Raw genomic sequence first — 25345 nt, forward strand, 5'->3', positions numbered from 1 at the left:
CAGATAGAGTGCCTGAAGAACTATGGACAGAGGTTTGTGACATTGTACATGAGGCAGGATCAAGACCATCCCCAAGAAAAAGAAATGCAAAAAGGCAAACGGTTGTTTGAGGAGGACTTACAAACAGCTGTGAAAAGAAGAGAAGCAAAAGGCAGAGGAGAAAAGGAAAGATATACCCATTTGAATGCAGAGCTCCAAAGAATAGCAAGAATATCTTCCTCAGCAATCAATGCAAAGAATAGAGGAAAACAAAAAATGCGAAAGACTAGATATCTCTTCAAGAAAATTAGGGATACCAAGGGAACATTTCATGCAAAGATGGGCACAATAAAGGACAGAAATGGTAGGGACCTAACAGAAGCAGAAGATATTAAGAAGAGGTGGCAAGAATACACAGAAGAACTATACAAAAAAGATCTTCAGGACCCAGATAATCACCTAGCGCCATACATCCTGGAGTGTGAAGTCAAGTGGCCCTTAGGAAGCATCACTACGAAGAAAACTAGTGGATGTGATGGAATTCCAGTTGAGCTATTCCAAATCCTGAAAGATGATGCTGTGCAAGTGTTTCACTCAATATGCTAGCAAATTTGGAAAACTCAGCAGTGGCCACAGGACTGGAAAAGGTCAGTTTTCATTCCAATCCCAAAGAAAGACAATGCCAAAGAATGTTCAAACTACCGCACAATTGCACTCACCTCACACGCTAGTAAAGTAATGCTCAAAATTCTCCAAGCCAGGCTTCAACAGTATGTGAACTCTGAAATTCCAGATGTTCAAGCTGGATTTAGAAAATGCAGAAGAACCAGAAATCAAATTGCCAACATCTGTTGGATCATTGAAAAAACAAGAGAGTTCCAGAAAAACATCTACTTCTGCTTTATTGATTATGCCAAAGCCTTTGACTATGTGGATCACAATAAACTGTGGAAAATTCTTCAAGAGATGGGAATACCAGACAGCCTGGCCTGCCTCCTGAGACATCTGTATGCAGGTAAAGAAGCAACAGTTAGAACTGTACATGGAACAACAGACTGGTTCCAAATCAGGAAAGGAGTACGTCAAGACCGTATCTTGTCACCCTGCTTATTTAACACATATGCAGAGTACGTCATGAGAAACGCTGGGCTGGATGAAGCACAAGCTGGAATCAAGATTGCCAGGAGAAATATCAATGACCTCAAATATGCAGATGACACCACCCTTATGGCAGAAAGCAAAAAAGAACTAAAGAGCCTCTTGATGAAAGTAAAAGAGGAGAGTGAAAAAGTCGCCTTAAAACTCAACATTCAGAAAACTAAGATCATGGTATCTGGTCCCATCACTTCATGGCTTATAGATGGGGAAACAATGGAAACAGTGACAGACTTTATTTTTGGCACTCCAAAATCACTGCAGATAGTGACTATGGCCATGAAATTAAAAGATACTTGCTCCTTGGAAGAAGAGTTATGACCAACCTAGACAGCACATTAGAAAGCAGAGACATTACTTTACCAACAAAGGTCCATCTAGTCAAAGCAATGGTTTTTCCAGTAGTCATGTATGGATGTGAGAGTTGGACTAGAAAGAAAACTGAGCACAGAAGAATGGATACTTTTGAACTGTGGTGTTGGAGAAGATTCTTGAGAGTCCCTTGGACTGCAAGGAGATCCAACCAGTCCATCCTAAAGGAGATTGTTCCTGGGTGTTCACTGAAAGGACTGATGCTGAAGCTGAAACTCCAATACTTTGGCCACCTGATGCAAAGAACTGACTCATTTGAAAATACCCTGATTCTGGGAAGGATTGAGGCAGGAGGAGAAGGGGATGACAGAGGATGAGATGGTTGGATGGCATCACTGACTCAATGGACATGAGTTTGAGCAAGCTCCGGGAACTGGTGACGGACAGGATGGCCTAGCATGCTGCAGTCCGTGGGATCGCAAAGAGTCAGACACAACTGAGCAACTGAACTGAACTGAACTTAAACCTATGCTCCAAATCCTCTTGCCTTTTTCCTCTCTTGAAGCAACTGTCTATACACAGTCAAGTCTTTATCACAACCTTAGCTGTTCTTTTAGAGGATAGGGGGACAGTCCAGTGGTTAAGTCCATGGGGTTTGGGATCATGTCTAGGTTTAAATTCAGGCTCCATCATGGATGTGGCCCTGGGGCAAATCGTTTTACTTCTTTGATCTTTCTGTGGTTTCTCAATATCTAAAATAGGGATAATAACATCTCATGGAGTTGCTATTAAAATTTTTAAATGATGTGCACAATGTTCTTAGCATGGTGCCTAAGACATAGACAGTCAGCATATTTTTCTTGAATCATTACTCTGATCTAACTCAGTAAGCTGTCAAGGAGACAAATTATACTACTTTGAAGTAGCTTTAAGGTGTAGGGAATTATTCTGATGGCCTCCATTTGCCACAGGGAAATTTATCTGGAGAAAAAGAAGCTGTTCAAAATACTTTCTCAAGAGACTTTTCTTAAGAGACCTGAAATATTTAGATTGTCCCAATTTTTTTCCTATGTCTTTAGTGCAAACAAAGTTGCATCCTATTAAATATTTAGTATTTAATATAGCTAAAAAATAATTTTAGGTCTGATTTTGTGATATTGCAGTATGGTATTATATTTGTGTGTGTGTGTATATATATATATATATATATAATATGTAGTATTTGATGAATGTGCATGGTGATTTATTAGATTGTAAAGAGCTGTAACCACAATTTTGAGCAATTTACATCATAGTAGAATTTTTTAGTGTTGTATCTTCACATTTACAGCATATGAAGGTGAACGTGTTAGTTGCTCAGTCATGTCTAACTCTTTGCGACCCCATGGACTGTAGCCTGCCAGGCTCCTCTGTCCACGGGATTCTCCAGGCAAGAATACTGGAGTGGGCTGCATTCCCTTCTCCAAGGGATCTTCCCGATTAGGGATCAAACCCCAGTCTCCCACATTGCAGGGAGATTCTTGATGGCTGAGTCTATATGGTTTATTTAACACCAATATCCTTGGTTATCCAAGGATAACATTAGTCTTTAAATGATCTACTTTTGACCTGAACTGTAGGAAAGAGCAGGGACAACCTGTGTATTTTACTACTTCCTCCATCAAAACCACAACTCCCACCAGTACCCAACAATGACTGATTCTCCAACCTATTGTACTTCTTAAGCATTGACAGTTAGGGAAAAAAATTGACTGATTTAATGCAGCTAATTTATTTATATATTTGCTAAGATAGTATGGTGTATTACCATTACTAATAATAAATACCTCTGCAAAAAGCAAGCCATAGATTGCTTTGGATTCAAAAGCCCGTTTCCACCATTAATTAGCAGTGAGGAGTTCAATAAATTAACCAGCTCAAGCCTCAATTTCTACATCTACCAAATCTAAACAGATTCAATACAGTGGCTACATACTATATTAGACTACATATTTTGATTAAATAGTGTTGTGTTCTACCTATAATAAACACTCGACAGCTGATAGCTACTCTGTTAGAATACAAACAATTTATTTTCAACTTAACAATTCTCCTATTTTCCTTTTCTCTTTTTGCAAAATAAACATATTTTTTCCTTTCCACTCTTGATCCTACAGTATTACCTGTGTTTGTAAAATCTCCTTAAATCCTTCGTGGAATTAGACTAGGTATTAAGAAAAATGCGCACACACAAGTAAATCAATAACATTTTTCTTGTTCTTCAAAAAAAGCTTTCTAAATTGAGTGTTGATTGTATGATTTTAAGATCAGGTGATTTTTCTGCACAGTAGCAGATGATTTGGTGTTTTCTAACTTGAATATAAAGTGGTATTTCTCAGGAGAGGGTCAGGAGGGAGGTATGAAGACCTTAATGAAGCAAATTCAAGCATCTTTGCCTTCAAGCCTCTTTTCTCAGCCAATAAAGGAAATGCGGGTTAAAATTTTCCACTCTAAATGACTCATCTGGCAGAAAAAGTCTTCCAAGTGCCAAGAAGGCTAGGAGAAAAAAAAAAAGAAAAACTGGTAGAGAAAAGGGCACAGGAAGAAGGGGGAGATAGGAGAAGTACGTTATATATTCCATCAAGTTATTTTTTTTTTAAAAAAAGCAGTTTTGAGGATTAAAAAGGAAGATACATTGAACTTCATAGGTTAAAACAGAGCTCTAGAAATACAATACTTCTTATAGTACATTTCACACCAAAGTATCTCTCAAATACATATCTTTTACACTTTTATAGGGAAGATAAATAATTGAATGAGGCTTAAGTATCTAGAAAGCTTATGTCAAAGAAGAATTAAAAAGCAAGCTTTATGGGGTATATTATCCAATTTAGCTAACCAAAAAACAATTCTTTCAGACCCACTAAATACAAGGAATTCTGCTGAAAATTCAGGTAAGAAACAAGGCATGGTTTGTGCTGGGAATTCACAATATATTAGAAATCAAAATTCAGGTATGCAAATAGAACATGGGTATGTCATAAAAGGGTGGAAATGCCAATTATGCAAACACGGGGAAATTTTTTCTAATTATTGCCAGGTTTGAGCTTTTTTTCCTTCCATAAAGTAAAGGAGTTGTCTTAGTGTCCTCAGGTCTCCTCCAAATTTAACATTTTGTAATATGTTTATAAAAAATATTTATTTCACTATTTTTTAGCAGAGAGATAGGAGAATTTTGCCTTTAATAAGTTAGGCACTGTACCAGATAATGCAGAGGTTTTTGAACAAATGCCTTGGTTCAGTAGGACAAAGATATTCTCACTGATGAGCAACTAGAGAAACAAAAAACGATTAGCCAAAAAATATATATAAATAAAACTGTTTTAATCTGATTTCTCTCTGCATTCATAGAATGGGTTTAATTGACACTAACGTCCTTTTTCTGTGATTATTATTCTGTTTGGCTAACAAATAGAGCAAATATATTTGATTTAAAGTGTTTTAATCTGCAGCATCACACTCCAATTTTCATAAAATAATTTTGGGTATCAAAATGAAGCTTCACTTCCACTCTTCTCTTTTTCCTGCCTTTTTGTTTTGCGCTGTGATAGGCATGGCTGTGAGAATTGCAGAGACTAGGTAAGATAAAATTAAATGACCGTGTGAAGCCTTCAGTAAGTAATAGCTCTTGTTACCACTGCTATGGCTATTATCATTATTTAGGTATTTTATTTTTTTCTGCCATTCCTCACAAAGCTTCCCAAGGTATGACACATCTAGTACTAAGAGCCCTTGGGAAGATTTGGGGATACACACACACACACACACACACACACACACACATAAATTTAATTTAGAAGTCATATTAGGGCTTCCCAGGTGGTGCTAAGGGTAAAGAACTTGCCTACCCATGCAAAAGGCATAAGAGACACGGGTTTGATCCCTAGGTCAGGAAGATACTCTGGAGGGGAGTGTGGCAACCCACTCTAGTATTCCTGCCTGGAGAATCCCGTGGACAGAGGAGCCTGGCGGGCTACAGTTCATAGGGTCACAAAGAGTCAGACACAACTGAAGCAACTTAACTTGATATATATTAAAGTACATTTGAAAATTTTACAGCTAGCACATTAACCTAGTGATTTAACAATTATTATTATTAAATAAATTTCATTAAGTAAAAACACAGTGGTATTTTCAGAAGCACAATTGTACAGGTGGTATGTGGTGTGTGAATACAGCAAAATCATGAAAATTATGAACAACAACTGAAGTTTGGGAAACAATGCATAAACAACCACTTTCACAATTTGAGGAGTGAGGAAGGAGTGTCACATTTTGAAAAAAACAAATCTCTCATATCCTAGATTACAAACCTCTTAAGGGAAAATTCAGTCTTCATCTATGTCAGTATATTAATATGTGCTCAATGACTGAAAGCTACCTAAATTTAAAGATAATTAAAACTCTGCGTGTGTGTCTTTAATCAGAACATTCTGCTTATTCAGATAGCTCTTACTGGAGAAAAATATAAAGGCATTGAATATGGAAAGGACTTAAACTGTGAGTCATACCTTAACACCAAGGGGATTTCTTACTATTGAGAAAACCTATGAATAGGAGACAGTCTGCCATTATTTCCCTTGTGGCTCAACTTCAATGTGGGAGACCTGGGCTCAATCCCTGGATTGGGAAGATCCCCTGGGGAAGGGAAAGGCTACTCACTCCAGTATTCTGGCCTAGAAAATTCCATGGACTGTATAGTCCATGCGGTTGCAAAGAGTCAGACATGACTAAGCGACTTTACTTTTCACTTTACCAATGTTTAAAATGTATGGGTTAGAAAAATCTTAAATTTCTAATACATATAGGGAAACTTTTAACCACTCACTGTTCACAACATTGGAAAAGTCTAAGCACATTCAGTTCAGTTCAGTTGCTCAGTCATGTCCAACTCTTTGCAACCCCATGGACTGCAGCACACCAGGCTTCCCTGTCCATCTCCAACTCCCAGAAAACTTGCTCAAGCTCATGTCCATCGAGTCGGTGGTGCCATCCAACCATCTCATCCTCTGTCGTCCCCTACTCCTCCTGCCTTCAACCTTTCCCAGCATCAGGGTCTTTTTAAATGAGTCAGTTCTTTGCATCAGGTGGCCAAAGCATTGGAGCTTCAGCTTCAGCATCAGTCCTTCCAATGAATATTCAGGACGGATTTCCTTTAGGATTGACTGGTTTGAAAAATCTAAGCACGTAGTAGCATTCAATAATTTTTTGTTGAATCAATGATTAATGTGGATATTATACCAACAAATAACCTAAAGCTTCATAATCATAACGCAGACCTGATAGCCCAGCACAATTGGTCAGGGAGGAAGCTAAAACTGAAAGAAACAGGCTGAATTAAAACCCCTATATAAAGAGTGTTTTAATAGTGTTACAATGACAGCCTATTAATAGGAATAGCATAAAAACTCTGCTGTAAATAGATTTTCAAAGCATGTATACATGTCATAAGCAAGGCAACACATTACCTAACCATAAAGACTATAATTCAATTGATTAGGGGAGTTTAAACATATCATTTAACATCAATCCTTATATGATTATGCAACAAAAGAGACTTCAGAAACTCTTGCTGAAACATAAGGGCTTTTTGAGAAGTTCAATCATACCTCTTTTCTTTTCTTTAACATGATAAGGTCAAAGTGAATGTCATGGTAAAATTCATTAATCTTACTAATGGGTCTGAGTACTTGTGGGATAACACATGGAAGACACTCAAAAACAGTGTGGGTGGAGCCCCTTGAGAGCGGTGCTTCCAGCAGCGCTTTTGGTGGCCTTAGCCAAGACAGCCTCTGAGTACAGAAGGGAGGGTAGGGCTTATTCTGAATGCACAGTGGAAAGGAAAAACAGGTTCACATATCCATAAACTTAATATGTTCCCATCTATAAATACACTTCCATGCCATACCTTTGTGCACTTTCTGCTTTTTAAGAGACTTGGATTATTATTATTATTTTTCACTGAGTATTGCAATTATTCACTTATAAGTCCTTAAAGGCAGGAAATGTCTGATTATATATATATGTATTTACATACATATATATTATATTTCTAGAGCCTAGGTCAGTGTCTGACACATTATGAATTCTTAGTAAACATTTGTTGGATGAATGCATACATGCATTTGTAAATGAGTGCTTCAGTCCCTAGACAGTTGGCAGAAGAAAGGGATTGGGAGAGGAAATAGGAAAGAGAATTTCTGAAATCCAAAGTCAGTCCATTTATTTCATGTCTTCTTCCGCCTACCAGGCCTGGCAATGAAAGAGCCAAGCAGTGATCTCACCTGCAGAACCTGATGGGCTAGTTTAGTCAGCAAGTGAGGAGAGTCCAACCACTCATGTCAAACACAGTAAACTTGGCTCATAGATTACCAGAAGTACAATGTGACTGCTCTCTTCCTCCAAATCTGCCCTGCTAGGCTAGATCTAATTATCCACCATGGAATTTGGCCAGTTACACTGAGATTATGGTATGTTGAGAAATTTGAACTTTAACCACATATAAATAAAAGCATGGGGATCAGGGTCATTGCTTCTGGGTGATTTTTAATTTTTTTTCAAACAGAAAACAGTTGGTTTGGAGCCTGTGAGTTTTCAACTAGAAGAAAATGTAAGTCAAATTGAACCACTTTTTGAATGTAAATTGTCCTCAGATGTCTTTATTAAAATCATTCAAATTTATTGGATAACGACATCTGGACATTATTTCTAAATATAAATAACTAAATAAAATATAGCACCCTTTATTAATCATCAGTTATTAAGTGCACAGAAAGATACAAAATAAGTAAGATATAGTCTCTGGTGCTGTCTTTTTCAGTTAGATTTCAACTGAAGTAAGTTCAAAACCCTAAGAAAATGCTCTCCTTCCTCCCTCAGGAATAGATGCAGAAAGGTTAAGTCTTTCCAGTCTACAATAGAAAGTCATCATGTACTTATCACATGTCCCTGCAGCAGAATTAAACAAATTTTGTTTAATGTTGCTTAATGTTTCTCTTTAAGAAAATCACCTTGGTAAACACAGTTTGTCTCAGGGTTGTAATATTTTCAAGCTTTCTGGGTATAGTCCTCTCCATAAACAAACTAAAGGTTGATCAGAGTTTTCTTTACTTTGAAAAATGATTGCCAGTAGAACCTCAACAGCTAGACAGTTTCTACAATTACACTTTTGTTCGCCTTAGATGCAACTCCTCCAGATGATACCTGTTTTCAGGTATACAAATAACATTTGTTCTCCTCACTACTTCAGAACTAATTCAGAGGTTCTCATTTTCTCTCTTTTCCTTTCTTCCCAATATATCCATTTTCTCCTTTGCAGCAATGAACACCACTGCACAACAGGCCTTCTCCTTATCTCTGTTTTATCTCTAGAGAGGCCAGCCTCTCTAGTACATTTGTTTTCTATTTTCATGAGAATTTCTGCCTTGCCTTGAAAATTATTTAATGACAAGGAGGGAATGGTATAAAACCACAAAAGTGACTAAGAAAAGTCAGAGAAAGCAAAGCCAGTTCTACTGGTGATGAGAAATGATAGAAAAAATGCTGAGTTGACCTCAGAAAACCTAGGGACTGGTTCCAGCATCATGGATTACCTGGAACCAGAACTGAATTCGGGGAACCTCTTGTATTTCAGTTTCCACATCTACATAATCAGCGGCCTATCTACTTGACAGAAATGACAAAACATTGAATCAGATGGCAAAAGAGTTTGATGTATTCATTTATAAATTGTATATCTCTGTATTGCATGAGATGTGGTTTTTAACGATATGAGACACCCAGCTGCAAAGTGGGGGATCGTGCACACTGACTGTCACAGCCTTCTATTTATTTTGGCCTAGACTGGACTAACTCAGGGATATTTAAGAGTTGATTATATGGAATGAACAAGGAATCTATATATATGACCAATATATATGAGCAATCCTACCATCTATATTCTGACTAGTTGGTTGACTTCATCAAGCTTCTCCCAGCTTGCTTTCTTGACAGTCCAATGCTGGCCATGATCTCCTTTTCAACCCATAAGCACTGCCCACACCCCAGATACAATCTGATAGTTTGTAAGCATCTGGATTAGACTAGAATTGAGCAGGGTGATGTCACTCTAGAGTCACACTGGCACTATAATGAAACAGCTGTAACACTTTAAACTTGTTATTTAATTTCTCTCAGGCTACATTTCCTAATTTGTACAGAGAAACCACTAATATCTACACTGTAGATATTACAGTGGGGTGAGTAAAAACCAATAAAGATATCCCAACAGCTAAAAGTAACATATCACAAATATGATATTTGGGGTTGTCCAGATGTTTGAGTTATAGTCTTAAAAATATAAGATTTTAAAAAGAAGCAGCCGTGCAATTAAAGTAAGATACACTTTGTGGTTTCTTTGAGCTCATAACTCTTTAGATTATCAAATATGTACTGGCACAATAATTAAGCCTAGTAGATATTTATTTTTTTTGATAATTAAATGAGTAAATAATTAAGGAATGAATTCTACTGAAGTTGTTTGAAGGAATGTTGTTTCATATCTCTCCTCTAGGTGGCAAACTATTACCTCCTACAGTGTGTTGCATTTCCTTGTCTCAACAATTGACATGAAACTTGTACTTAAAAAAATACATAATTTTATGTCTGTCCTCGTGAAGAAGTACACAATCATAAATCTCTTTCCTTCTAAAGTTATCTCTTTGTACATATTTAAGCTTTTTGTCCTAAAAAAATTGTTTATAGAAAATCATTCAGAAATATGATTGTGTAAGTACTATAAAGAAATTGAGTTGTGCAAGAGACTTTTCAAAGCACTTGTACAAGATTGTTTTGGGTACTTTCAATTTTCATGGAGTACTCACACTTAGGAAAACATTGTTTTGTCCAAAGTTCATTATTATTTTTCTAGGGAATGCTTTTTCCCCTAAATAAGAAAAAAAATTAATAAAAGTAATTCTACTAAAAATGACTTTTTTAAAACTAAGCTCCAAATATATATGTTTGCTTCTAGATTCATTGTGACAGGAACAGATAAAATTAAGAGCTGAATACAGTATCCTGTAAATTGAATACAGAACAATTAGATAAGTTCATGCAAATACTTTGCTTTAATTTTTCTTAAATCCAGGATATGAGTTCCCTGAATGATTTAAATACTGTCCCCCAAATTCCACTCCCCTTTATAATGACATAGTCTATATTTTCTTACACAAGAAATACAACTGGAAAATACGTCGGAGTGCCAGGAAATCTAAAAGGCAAAGCTAAACGTCACCTGAGAGTATACCAAACAGGAACAGCAGGAACTGAAGATGCCTGTCTGTTTCAAGTACAAGGGGAGGGGATAAGTAAGAAGAACAATGACATGTTATAGCCCAAGAGCTAAAATTAAATGCATGTAAACAATTCCTGTTGAAACTAGAAGCCAATGTAGATTAGGCAAACCAGGTGAAGAGTTCTTTCCTGCCAAAACATGCCAGGATAAGAGTCACCAAGCATTGAGACATGGCTAGTACAGAAGTGAGGTTAATTCTGGAAAGCCACAGAGGATTCTGAACTATATGTGGCAGCTCTTAAATTCTACATTAAAGTGTAGTATGTACCTAAAAGCCATATTTCTTCTTTATCACACCCAAAAACCTGAAAGTCAGTTGTTCAGATATGGAAATCTGAATGAGAATTTCTAGCTGAGTATAATTATTTCTGTGGGACTTCCCTTATGACTCAAGAGGTAAAGAATCCTCCTGCAATGCAGGAGACCGGGGTTCAATTCCTGGATTTGGAAGATGCCCTGGAGAAGGAAAATGGCAACCCACTCCAGTAGTCTTGCCTGGGAAATCTCATGGACATAGAGGCCTGGCAGACTACAGTACGTGGGGTCGCAAGAGTCAGATATGACTGAGCGACTAAACCACCATAAGCATTTCTCTAACACACATTTCTTGAGTAACCACTCTGGGCCAGGCCCTGTGGTCAAAACTTTCAAAACTACAAAAATGATAATGTATGGTCCCTACCCTTAGAGGAATGAAGAAGACAGGTACATGTACACAAATAGTTTTATGAGCTCTATCAAGAGAAAGGGACAGCAAGTAGGCACTAAGGCCAAATCAGTATGTTGATGTGAAAATGTGGAAGAGTTACCTTTAAATCCCATCCCACAAATGAGTTAGTGGCAAGTTGCCTGACCAGAGTCCAACCATAGTATTAGGATTTGCTGGAGTTCAAATTAAACCTATACTGCTGGGTCTCTGATGCAGCTAAATCGTGGAATAGACCTGGAAATAGATATATATATAAAACATCTTTCCAAAAGCAATTTGGGCTTTTTTCATAAGATCATTCTCAAAGGCATGCAAGAAACCAGGAGCTATGGAAGAAAACACCACCATGAAATTAGCATACAATTTCTAACTGTGCATGAGCCCACAAGTGTAAACCTTTCTGAGTCAAACAGGAAACAAGCTAAGAACCCATTAAAAGGGGAGTGTAAATAAATTATAGAATATCTCAAAAAAAAAAAAAAAAAGAATATCTCATACAGTGATGTTAAAAGAATGAGGTAGCTTAGCATACAGACATGTCCCTGTGTATAGAAGTGAAAGAAAACAACCAGGAGGAAACAGTCGAGGCTAAAACTTTCTTTGTTATTTGATTCAACTTAAACACTTTCTCTAAAGATTAAGCAGAAGCACAAATTAAGCAAAAGGCACAAATATGTAAGTAAAATATGAACTATTATGCAGTCTTTCCTTATCACTATTATGTTTTACCTCCAAAATTACAATGATTTAGAATGAATTTTTAATAAAGAAATGTTTTGAGTGTTTGGATTATTTTACCTACCAAAAATAATTTTGTTTTAAGGTACAGTGTGTGAAAACTTTTAGTATTATCCTTAAGTATGACTAGGTTGCTTTAGACACTTTCTCTGGAGTCACTTTTGCAAGCTTTATCTCTATTAATGTTTAAAGCCATCAATATAATTAACCCGTGCACACTATAATTTTAATTCAAAAAGAAAAGTGAACTTTGACCCAACTTCAGATGCTAAGTGTATATCTAGCGTCCATACCAGCCCACAGTATACTTATTATCATTTGTCTTTGCTCTTCATTACAAGAAAGGTGAATGAAAAAGAGAGAATGGGAAAAAGGTCAAGGAAAAAAGAGAAAAGAACTGATTATCCTTTCAATAATGGAAATTGAAAGTCATCTGTTAAATGTAGCCCCTCCATTCAAGGTGAGTCAAAATCCCAGGCTCCATTCTATGGCTTCTGCCTTACTGTACAATTTTCTCCTTTGACAAAAAATTCTCTTTGAGTATTGCGATGACTCAAGACCCTCAGCTGTGATCATCACCTTTTCTCCTTCTAGGGAAATTCACAAAGATAAAAAGCTAGAGTCTCACTTTTATGAGCCAAATTCACCTCTAGAAATGAGGCTGCACGCCACAGAGAGAAAGCCAGTACGGCATATGTACAGGATGTGGGATCCAGCCCAGCAGCTCAAATCAGCCAATGACGTTCCACGGAGAAGACAAAGGCAAATACACAGAGTAGCAGCCACTTGGTTAGCGTCCACGTTACAGAAGTGGAACAGGCATATCCACCCTCCGTTGGTGTCACAGCCCAAGTCAGACACACCCAGACTCTCCCACTCACAGCCAGCAGGGCTGGTCCAAGTTCAGTCACTAGAAGCCTGCAGCAGAGGAGAGGTGAGAGCTATGTTTGGTGCCAATGGACATATACGTGATTACCCAACAAGGAAAATAAAGGGGAAAGGCACACCTACACCCATTCCTACACAATTGTTTTTAAAGATCTTGAGGTAGAGAAACTAGAACTAAGAGAGAATGGTATTCGCTCAGTAAGTATGAAATAAGTACCAACACTTTCTTAAGCAACATTCCAATTCCAGTAGAAGAATTTTCAATGGTAAACAAGCAAAACATAGTTCCGCCTGCCCTCAACAGCATTTATTGGTTTGCTGTAAATACATTAGTTAGACTGCTGAAACAAGTGGAAAAAAAAATAAGAGAAATTAAAATAATAATACTGTGATGATGATAATAATTATAGTTACCATTTATTAAGCAGTTATTAGGTGCCAGTTTGCTGTATTTAGCTATGTGGCTTAATCTTCATAATAGTCTGTGAAGTAGGTTTTATTTTTCCAATTTTACAGATAAGAAAGCTACATCAAATCTAAATTAAATATCCTTCCCAAGAATACTAGTTAGAGTGAAAGAACCATACTCAGATTCCCCCTGAACTGTCTCCACTATACCAGGAGTCAGCATCCTGTGACCCTTGTGTTCCAATCTGTCCTGCTGTCTGTTTTTGTAGATAAAACTATACTGAAATGCAGACATTCTCATTCATTTCTGTATTATCTATGGTTGCTTTGGTGCTGTAACAGCAGAATTGAGTATCTGGCCCACAAAAGGTAAAGAGTTTACTATCTGGCCTTTTAGAGAACAATTTGGCCAACTTCTGCAATGCAGTATGCCATTAAGTATTTTTAAAAGGTTGAGTATAATAAATACTTTTAGAGAATTATGAAATTCTAAGAAATGGGAGTACACTGCAATCAATTTAGGGCATTCTGCCTGTGCATTGATCTTTCTTCCACTCCTTAAAAACTCAGCTGGGGAAAGCATATTTGTGTTTCCAAAATTTAGAACCTGAATTTTATCAAGGAATTCTTTCACATCCTTCCCAGACCTGCTTTCAGCTCCTTCACACTTCAGTTTCTCACAGACATCTTACCAAACTGGGCACCTAAGAGAGAAAGAGAGGGAGAAACACAATGAAAAAACAGTACTATAGTTTCAGGGAACTTCCATCCATTCTCAGACACTGACCCCCTGCCATGGGGGAACTCCAAAGGAACAGCATGCCACATTACAGGGTTCACTTGCCTTAGGCTTGTTAGCTTGATGCACCTGAGTAGATGAATTTATAGACTAGAAGAATAGTATTTTAATATGGAAGGCATATTAGCTAATAATTAATTGATATGATAGTGTTCATCAATTTGCAAAAAAAATAAAAAGCACAAGAACAAAAACTCAGCAAACCTGGGTGACTTGTCCGAGATTTAAAAGGTTGCAACAGAGAAAAGCCCTCTTTTACTCCATCATTCTTTCCCAGAGAATCCCATAGACAGAGGAGCTTGGCAGGCTATAGTTCATAGGGTCACAAAGAGTCAGATATGACTGAAGTGATTTAGCACGCACATCCAATCTACCACGCATTCAATAGGGTATGGTGTAAGGTCACAGCCTATATTTTTTTTTTTCACCAATATATTCACTAATTCCATGTCCTTTATCAAGGCCACAACTCTGATGGAAAGAGCACCTTTGAGGAATCAGGCAGACTTAGATCCAAACACTGACTTGGTCACTCATTACTTGTATAAACTTGGGAAAATCAGTAAACCACTTTAAACTTCAGTTTTATATAAATAAAACATGGTAAACTGTTCTCTGACTTTAAAGAAGATAAACTGAGACAGCACATTCAATGTCTAACAGTGTATCTGGCACATAGTAAGAACTTTATCAATATATGGCAAACACTAGTATTGTTCTTACAAGATGAGTAAAACTACATCACTTCGGTCTCTTTTTGGAACAGGGTCCATAGCTATTAGCATTTGGACCAGGTAGCATCTCACTGTTCAAGTATAGATGATAACCTGCTAGTTGCCTATGGTCGAGTTGAAGAATTCACCTGAGAAAGCTAACTTTTAGCTTTCTAATCAAGTCTGGTACCAGTGCATATAATTGTTATTATATGTTATAATTTATGGACAACCTTGTTTTTAATTACAAGGTTTTTATTAGAGAAACAAGTTTCGGGATGAGTCTGCCATCTGACTTGCCAGCACTTGTTGGAAGTTTTTATGTGATTCATTTACATGTGTGTGTGTGTGTGTTTAGGAGTAGTGCTATTATTAAATTTTGCTGACATACAGTGAGGAATCTGTGATTCAAATTTGTCTGTATATACACCTTCCCCACCACCCACTTTGTCCCTTCACACAACTCACCCCTCCCCCATTCACCAAAGACTAGCTTCAGATTATTTTCAAGGATGTACACAGATAGAATCACTTGGAATGGTCCTTGCTAATTCTCTCTAGCTACTTGTGCATGTGAGATAGAAGTAAACACTGCTTAAAAGTAAAAACCTTTCAAAATAGAAAAAGGAGGAGAAGGGGACTTCCCTAGTGGTTCAGTGGTTAAGACTTCACTCTTTCACTGCAGAGGGCATGGGTTTGATCCCTCATGGGGGAACTAAGGACCCATACATGCACAGTAGGGCCAAGAAAAAAAAAAGTGAAAATCTTTTAGGTAATGTGGTGAATAGAAAATCCAAGGGGACTGTTTATGATGTAAAGCAGGCATGTCATTTCCTCATTCTCAATGTTGTTAATTTTGTAGAAAGGATACCTACCGAAAAAACCATGTTCACATCAAAGTCAGCAAATGATACTGATAGATCAGTGCTATAAATCTCACACAGAGGAAAAGGGAAAAGATGATTATAAAAAATCCGCAAGGAATAAAGATACTCTCACAAATAGAAAACTGAAAACAAAAGGGAATGGACAGTAATGAAGCAACTCCATGATGATTAAATAATAGCAAGAGTTGAACCTTTGTCAAGTACTTCCCACATATGCATAGGAAACCTGCATATGAAGCCCAGGGCAAGGCATTGTAGAAAGGTTACATGATAATGTTTTACAGATGGAAGTTCTCTTTAGTGTTACTTTTCTCTTTAAGCTTCTAACTGCTCTATTAATTAAAAACATAGGAAAGAGTAGAAGAAATGAAGAGGAGGGAAAGAGAGAGGGAAAGGAGGAAAGAATGGGAGAATAAAAGAGATAGAAAAGGTATCCAGTGTTAGGGATCACAATCCATTAGAACTGCAAACACTTGGGGCCCACACACAACCATTTCACTTGATCCCACCTCATTAAGTCACTTCTTAAAAGGACCCCTATGGATTCATGTTACATGTTGCTGAATAGTAAATTAAATCACCCCTTCCCCAAAATGAATGGCTTAAAATGCCTGTAGGCCAGGATTCTGAGGATGGTGTGACAGGTCCTCCTCTTCACAGTTTCTCACCAGGCTGCAGTCAAAGTGTCCCGCAGGGCTGGGGTCTCATCTGAAGGCTCACCTAGGGAAGGCGCTGCTTCCAAGTTAATACACCTGATTGCTGGCAGGATTAATTTCCTTGAGAGGGGGTGAACAAAGGGCTTCAGTTCCCTGCCAGCTTTAGCTGGAGACTGCCCTCAGGTCCTCTCTCCTAAGGCAACTTTTCTTCATCAGAGTCAGCAGGAGAGAGTCTTCTAGCAAGATAGAAGTGACAGTCCTTTGCAAACTTTTGTATTCAGGGATATGATACCTTCTCTAAATTGCCACATTATATTGGTTCAAAGTAAGTTATTCAAGTGGAGGGGATTACACAGCCATGACTCCCAGGAGGCTGAGCTAATCTGAGACGCTGCCAACCATCACTTGGCAATCTATTCTCAGTATTTCTGTTTGCTAATTATTTTCTGTCTGGTTGCTATTCAAATTACCACCAAATTCCAAAATAGCCATATCTCAATGAAAAAAATCTTTACTTTTAGTTCTAAGTTGTGTTCCTTAGAAGCATTCATAGTGCAGTAGAAGCATTGGGTTGATATAGAGAAAGCATGAGTACCAGGCCCATTTCTGGAAATTTACTGGCTGTAAAATTTTATCCATGAACCTGATTTTCTCATCTTATAAATGGGAATAATTATGCCTTCTCCTTTTGCCTCATATAATTGTTACAAGGACTAAGAAAGATCACATGTGGTAATATTTTCCAAACTACAGTAACATAGCACTGGAGGTGCTTGAGATGATTTTAAGTGGCCCATGGATGATAAAAAGTATATGTTTTTAGAGTGTATTATAAAAATATAACGTGCATAGCAAACCCATGACTTTATAGTTAATGTTGCTTAAATGAGATTTAAATGAAGTTGAGGAAAGTGTGAGTCAAACTGAAGAAAACAATTAAGAAAAGAATATACTAGATAGTAAGAATAGGACAAACATTGTGAAAGTGGTATACAAACGCATAAAATTTAGAATGCTCAGTAAATATATTGAATCTTATTCATTAATTTTTGCCCCATGATTCTGGTTGAAGAAGGTAACTAGATATATCCTTATTACTAGCAGAGCAAACCTAACTACACCTGGTAAAAGAGATGACTCCTTGAAAATCCAGTCCTAAATTGTTTGCCCACAAATAATCCATCTATTAATATGTTATTAATAAAACATTATTCATTCTCTATGCCTTTTTTCTCATCCTAGGATGTATTAATAATAATTTCCACTTATTAGGAGCTCACTATGTTAAAATGTGCATATACAATTTCAACTAATATTTATCCTTGAGGAAGGATGTGTTAATATTATCATTCATTTGAATGAGAAAACAGAACATTAAAGAGGTTAAATAACTTGGCCAAAGTAACTCAGCAAAATAATAAGACAAGTAGAATTTATTTTTTTTTAATTGGAGGCTAATTACTTTGTAATACTGTAGTGGTTTTGCCATACATTGACAAGTAGAATTTAAACTCAGGTCTATCTAACTTTAAACCCTGTATTAAGTCTACTTCTGCCAGTAATGTTTTAGAGGACTGGACCTCCACTTCGTATGCCCACACCTCATCTTTTCTGACTTCTTACACTTTTACTTTTTAGCATTCTAATGCTCTTTCTCTGGAATGTGGGAAAATATATCAACACCAGGGGATTCAAAACAAGGTCAGAGAATGAGTCTTTTTTTTTTTTTTCTGCCAAATCCCCAGACAGGACATACACATTAAGCAGAATAAAAGAAGCAATTGCTTCCTGGCCCAAATTCTTTCACCCCACTTACTCCGAAGGGAAGAAGAGCAAACAGAAAAGCAGTTTAGGCACTTCTTAGGGCTCCTTCCAGGCAGGGATGTTACCACTCACCACTTCCTCTGCATGTACTTCCAACCAAGAACAACTCTACAAACAAAGAAGAAGCACATTACTCATGGGCTCCAAATACCTGGTGGGTTGTGTAACTGCAAAGAAATCTCTCCTCAAGAGCAGACAGCATCTGAGTTTTGCTTTTTCAGTATGACATGTAAGTTTTGACTGACATCTGATTCTCTAAGTGATAAGGGTAACTAAAATGTTTTTAATTCTCTTTCCAAGAAGAACTTTGAGCTTTATGTCTTTAGATAAAGAAAAATAGACTTGCAAAATCTACTTTGAGAAAATATTACTAAAGTTATAGCCCATGAACCAGTGGGAATTAGAATTCAGGAGATTGTACAAAATGGAACGGTCCTATGAGGAAGATACTACTTTTCTATATTATTCATTCCCCATTTTGTAACAGGAAGCAAGTTTTTGCTCATTTGAATCATGGAGTATTAATACCACAAGATTCAGACCCTAGTAACTACAAACAAGATAAAATTAACTTGTAAGTATACAAAGTCAGAATACATGAAAATGGAAAATTATTTTTAAAATTCTGAAAGCAAGCCATTGTGATATTCTCTAAGAATGTTCAGATTAAACTTAGAAGAAATGTCTTCCCATTAGTCTTCTCTTCCAACATAGCCCTGGAAGATGACCCCAAACAGCAGCACAGGTGTGCCTCATGGGCACATATCACCCTGACTACCGAAGAGTCTTGTGGGTTGGGTCAGAGACCAGATGGGAGGTGCCATCTGAGCGTGGCCACCTACATTCTCTCTTCTCTGGATCCTTTAAAGAGCCCTGGCCAGTATTCCTGGAGAACATCCAACAATCTGAATTGGTTAGACCATCACCTCTATGACTGGATTCATATCAAAGGTTCCATGAGGAACTCCACGTAGATGAACCTCAAACCACACTCACAAAGTATACATCAAAATCAGTAACACTGTTTTATAAGCATGTCCAATACTTCACTGTTAAATTTCAAGTGCTAATTGAAGATTAGGTGCCAAATTTTAAAATCCTAACATTGCCTTTATATTGATTATATTTCTGATAACTCTTTGAATTTGTTTTGAAACTTTCATTTCAACACTGCCTCGGTTATAACCACATCAAACACAATTTGAGACTAGAGTGTCAAAAATAAAATCCTAAAACTGCCATCATAACGATACCGAATTTTGGCTTATGATACTTTTATAAAACTTTCATTTCAACTATGCCTTGGTGTATAACCACATCTAGTTCTTCAGCTCTGAATTAGGGGTACTCATTTAGTATGGGAATAGCAAAATTAGTAACCCAAACCTGACTTGCCTTATTCTGGTGTCTAGGTCTGTTTCTTGAAACTTTCACTTTAAATCTACCAACCTTTCTTTAAGATGAAAATAACTCTGCATTGTTTATGATTTTTGAGGAAACAGTCCTATTATTGACTCATTAATGTAACAAAAATTTTTTTAGAAGTCTTTATATGATGGCGTATTGATTTATCATAAGCTAAATCTTGTGTTGGAGAAGGAAATGGCAACCCACTCCAGTATTCTTGCCTAGAGAATCCAATGGACAGAGGAACCTGGCGGGCTACAGTCCATGGGGTTGCAAGAGAGTTGGACACAACTGAGCAACTGAACAACAAACCTTGCATGTTTGAGGGTGTAGTATAAAATACGAAATATATTCAATTTTAAAATAACTTCTTTTACATGTTATTTCTATAATATGATTAACTTTACAACAAAAGTTGCTACTCTCCCTAGAATATAAAAGCCATGAGGATGGGAATCTTTTACTATTTTGTCACCAATACATCTAGAGAACTTAAAAGAGTGCCTGTCACATATCAGACACTCATTAAATATTTGTTGAGTGACTATTAGAGGAAATGAATAATCAAAACAGACACACAAAGAAATGAGCAACCATGAAGAAAAGTATTCCTCATTCAGAAAGGGCCTTACTTTTAGATAATTTTCTAATGCTATTGTCTTGCTTGCTATTTTTTTCACTTAGTAAGAAGGCATGTATAAAGAGAAACGTCAGAAGAAACTCTTATCAGGGATATTATGTGGTAAAGGCCTTCTCCTGGCAAAAACACTCAGAAGTGTTTTTTATGTCGTTCTCTGATTTGTTTCAATAGATTATTCCAAGGTTGAATTCAATAGATTATTCCAATTTGAATTACAGGTATACCTTGTTTCACTGCACTTCATTTAATTGTACTTCACAGATCTAGTGCTTTTTACAGACTGAAGATTTTTGGCAACCCTGCAGCAAGCAAATCTACACTATTTTTCCAACAGCATTTATTCCTTTCATGTCTGTGTGTCATATTTTGATCATTCTCATGATATTTCAAACTTTGGGGTTATTTTTATATCTGTTATGATGATCTGTGATCAGTGATCTCTGATATTACTGTTGTAATTGTTTGAGGCCACCACGAACTGTAACAACATGAAGACGGCAGACTTAATGGATGTGTATGTGTATTATGACTTCTCCTCTGACCTGCCTTTCCCTGTGTCTCTCCCTCTCCTCAGGCCTTCCTATTCACTGAAATAAGACAAATTAAAACTAGGCCAATTAATCACCTTACAATAGCCTCTGAGCATTCAAATGGAAGGAAGATTTGCAGGTCTCTCACTTAAAATCAAAGCCAGAAATGATTAAGCTTAGCGAGGAAGGTACATTGAAAGCCTGGATAGGTCAAAAGTTAGGCCTTCCCCACCAAAAGAAAAAAAATGAAATCGTTCAGTCATGTCCGACTCCTTGCAACCCTATGGACTGCAGCCCACCAGGCTCCTCTGTCCATGGGATTCTCCAGGCAAGAATACTGGAGTGGGTAGCCATTCCCTCCTCCAGGAGATCTTCCCAACACAGGGATCAAACCTGGATCTCCCACATTGCAGGCAGATTCTTTACCATCTGAGCCACCAGGGAAGCCTTGTGCAACAAACAGTTAATTTTTGGATGAAAAGGGAAAGTTCTTGAAATTAAAATTGCTACTCCACTGAACACATAAGTGATAAGAAAGTAAAAGAGGCTCATTGCTCATATGGAAAGTTTCAGCGGTCTGAATGTAAGATCAAACCAGGTACAGCATTCCCTTAAGACGCCTAACCAAAAGAAAGCCCTAACTGTCTGCAATTTTGTGGCTGAGAGAGGTGAGGAAAAAACCTTGAAGGTAGCAGAAGTTGGTTCATGAGGTTTACGTCTCCGTAACGTAAAAGTGCCAGGTGAAGCATCAAGTACTGATGTGGGAGCTACAGCAAGATATCCAGAGATTTGGCTAAGATAATTAACAAAGGTGACTCTATTAAATCCAGATTTTCATTTATACATAAAGCCTTGTATTAGAAGAACATACCAAGATACCATCCTGGACTTTCACAGCTAGAGGGCAGAAGTCAAAATTAAAAGCCTGGGCCTAATGCAGCGATGACTTTTAAATTGAGTCCAGTGCTCATCACCATTCCAGAAATCTTCAGTTCAGACAGGTCAGTCGCTCAGTCATGTCTGACTCTTTGCGACCACATGAATTGCAGCATGCCAGGCCTCCCTATCCATCACCAACTCCCGGAGTTTACCCAAACATGTCCATCTAGTCAGTGATGCCATCCAACCATCTCATCTTCTGTCATCCCCTTCTCCTCCTGCCTCAATCTTTCCCAGCATCAGGGTCTTTTCCAATGAGTCAGCTCTTCTCATGAGGTGGCCAAAGTATTGGAGTTTCAGCTTCAACATCAGTCCTTCCAATGAACACCCAGGACTGATCTCCTTCAGGATGGACTGGTTGGGTCTCCTTGCAGTCCAAGGGACACTCAAGAGTCGTCTCCAACACCGCAGTTCAAAAGCATCAATTCTTCAGCGCTCAGCTTTCTTTATAGTCCAACTCTCACATCTATACATGACTACTGGAAAAATCATAGCCTTGACTAGGCAAACCTTTGTTGACAAAATAATGTCTCTGCTTTTTACTATGCTATCTAGGTTGGTCATAACTTTCCTTCAAAGGAGTAAGCGTCTTTAATTTCATGGCTGCCATCACCATCTGCAGTGATTTTGGAGCCCAGAAAAATAAAGTCTGACACTGTTCCCACTGTTTCCCCATCTATTTGCCATGAAGTGATGGGACCAGATGCCATGATCTTAGTTTTCTGAATGTTGAGCTTGAAGCCAACTTTTTCACTCTCCTCTTTCACTTTCGTCAAGAGGCTTTTTAGTTCCTCTTCACTTTCTGCCATAAGGGTGGTGTCATCTGCATATCTGAGGTTATTGATATTTCTCCCGGCAATCTTGATTCCAGCTTGTGCTTCCTCCAGCCCAGCATTTCTCATGATATACTCTGCATATAAGGTAAATAAGCAGGGTGACAATATACAGCCTTGATGTACTCGTTTTCCTATTTGGAACCAGTCTGTTGTTCCATGTCCAATTCTAACTGTTGCTTCCTGACCTGTATACAGGTTTCTCAAGAGGCAGGTCAGGTGATCTGGTATTCCCATCTACTTCGGAATTTTCCACAGTTTATTGTGATCCACACAGTCAAAGGCTCTCACATAGTCAATAAAGTAGAAGTAGATGTTTTTCTGAAACTCTCTTGTTTTTTCCATGATCCAGCAGATGTTGGCAATTTGACCTCTGTTCCTCTGCCTTTTCTAAAACCAGCTGGAACATCTGGAAGTTCACCGTTCACGTTTTGCTGAAGCCTGGCTTGGAGAATTTTGAGCATTACTTTACTAGCATGTGAGATGAGTGCAATTGTGCAGTAGTTTGAGCATTCTTTGGCATTGCCTTTCTTTGGGATTGGAATGAAAACTGACTTCTTCCAGTCCTGTGGCCACTGCCAAGTTTTCCAAATTTGCTGGCATATTGAGTGCAGCACTTTCACAGTGTCATCTTTTAGTATTTGAAATAGCTCAACTGGAATTCCATCACCTCTACTAGCTTTGTTCATAGTGATGCTTCCTAAGCATCACTTACTTGACTTCACATTCCAGGACGTCTGGCTCTAGGTTGAGCGATCACACCATTGTGATTATCTGGGTCCTGAAGATCTTTTTTATACAGTTCTTCTGTGTATTCTTGCTACCTCTTCTTAATATCTTCTGCTTCTGTTAGGTCCATACCATTTCTGTCCTTTATCGATCCCATCTTTGCATGAAATGTTCCCTTGGTATCTCTAATTTTCTTGAAGAGATCTCTAGTCTTTCCCATTCTATTGTTTTCCTCTATTTCTTTGCACTGATTACTGAGGAAAGCTTTCTTATCTCTCCTTGCTATTCTTTGGAACTCTGCATTCAGATGGGTATATCTTTCCTATTCTCCTTTGCCTTTCCCTTCCCTTCTTTTCACAGTTATTTGTAAGGCCTCCTCAGAGAGCCATTTTGCTTTTTTGCGTTTCTTTTTCATGGGCATGGTCTTGATTCCTGTCTCCTGTACAATGTCACAAACCTCCGTCAATAGTTCATCAGGCATTCTGTCTATCAGATCTAGTCCCTTAAATCTATTTCTCACTTCCTTATAATCATAAGGGATTTGATTTAGGTCATACCTGAATGATCTAGTGGTTTTCTCCACTTTCTTCAATTTCAGTCTGAATTTGGCAATGAGTTCATGATCTGAGCCACAGTCAGCTCCCAGTCTTATTTTTGCTGACTGTATAGCACTTCTCCATCTTTGGCTGCAAAGAATATAATCAATCTGATTTAGGTGTCAACCATCTGGTGATGTCCATGTGTAGAGTCTTCTCTTGTGTTGTTGGAAGAGGGTGTTTGCTATGACCAGTGCATTCTCTTGGCAGAACTCCATTAGCCTTTGCCCTGCTTCATTCCATACTCCAAGGCCAAATTTGCCTGTTACTCCAAGTGTTTCTTGACTTCCTACTTTTGCATTCCAGTCCCCTAAAATGAGAAGGACATCCTTTTTGGGTGTTAATTCTGAATCTTGTAGATCTTCATAGAACTTTTCAACTTCAGCTTCTTTGGCGTTACTGGTTGGGGCATAGACTTGAATTACCATTATATTGAATGGTTTGCCTTGGAAATGAACAGAGATCATTCTGTCATTTTTGAGATTGCATCCAAGTACTGCATTTCAGACTCTTTTGTTGACTATGATGGCTACTCCATTTCTTCTAAGGGATTCCTGCCCACAGTAGTAGATATACTGGTCATCTGAGTTAAATTCACCCATTCTAGTCCATCTTAGTTCACTGATTCCTAAAATGTCAATGTTCACTCTTGTTGTCTCCTGTTTGACCACTTCCAATTTGCCTTGATTCATGGACCTAACATTCCAGGATCCTATGCAATATTACTCTTTACAGCATCGAACCTTGCTTCTATCACCAGTCCCATCCACAGCTGGGTGTTGCTTTTGCTTTGGCTCCATCCCTTCATTCTCTCTGGAGTTATTTCTCCACTGATCTCCAGTAGCATATTGGGCACCTACCGACCTGGGGAGTTTAACTTTCGGTGTCCTATCTTTTTGCCTTTTCATACTGTTCATGGGGTTCTCAAGGCAAGAATACTGAAGTGGTTTGCCATTCCTTTCTCCAGTGGACCACATTCTGCCAGACCTCTCCACCATGACCAGTCCATCTTGGGTGGCCCCATATGACATGACTTTAAAAATCATGCTACGTCTACTCTGTCTCAGCTATATAAATGAAACAACAGAATCTGTATGACAGTACATCAGTACATCTGTCTACACATGGTTTACTAAATATATTAAGCCTGTTACTGAGACCTACTGCTCAGGGGGAAAAAAAAAAGATTTGTTTCAAAATATGACTGCTCACTGACAATGCACCTGGTCA

At 37.8% G+C, this 25345-nt stretch overlaps 1 long non-coding RNA gene across 10 annotated transcripts in view; it reads right to left on the reverse strand.

Annotated features, from left to right (window-relative positions):
- LOC136148671 (uncharacterized) overlaps positions 1 to 25345 on the reverse strand; it is a 72403-nt gene that overhangs the window by 18896 nt on the left and 28162 nt on the right. For 3 of the 10 annotated variants that reach the window (XR_010659546.1, XR_010659547.1, XR_010659538.1), the window contains exons 3-4: positions 18434 to 18549; positions 14210 to 14266 (exon numbers count right to left, since the gene is read on the reverse strand). The exons of 1 other annotated variant lie outside the window; for it this stretch is intronic. This is a non-coding gene — a long non-coding RNA (uncharacterized lncRNA). Of the gene's footprint in view, positions 1 to 11628; positions 11763 to 14169; positions 14267 to 18433; positions 18550 to 25345 lie in introns of all 10 variants that reach the window. 6 more of the 10 variants (XR_010659539.1, XR_010659540.1, XR_010659542.1 and 3 more) reach the window with 6 other exon arrangements.

The sequence above is a fragment of the Muntiacus reevesi genome, chromosome 17 (genome assembly GCF_963930625.1).
Source record: "Muntiacus reevesi chromosome 17, mMunRee1.1, whole genome shotgun sequence".
Classification (NCBI taxonomy): domain Eukaryota; kingdom Metazoa; phylum Chordata; class Mammalia; order Artiodactyla; family Cervidae; genus Muntiacus; species Muntiacus reevesi.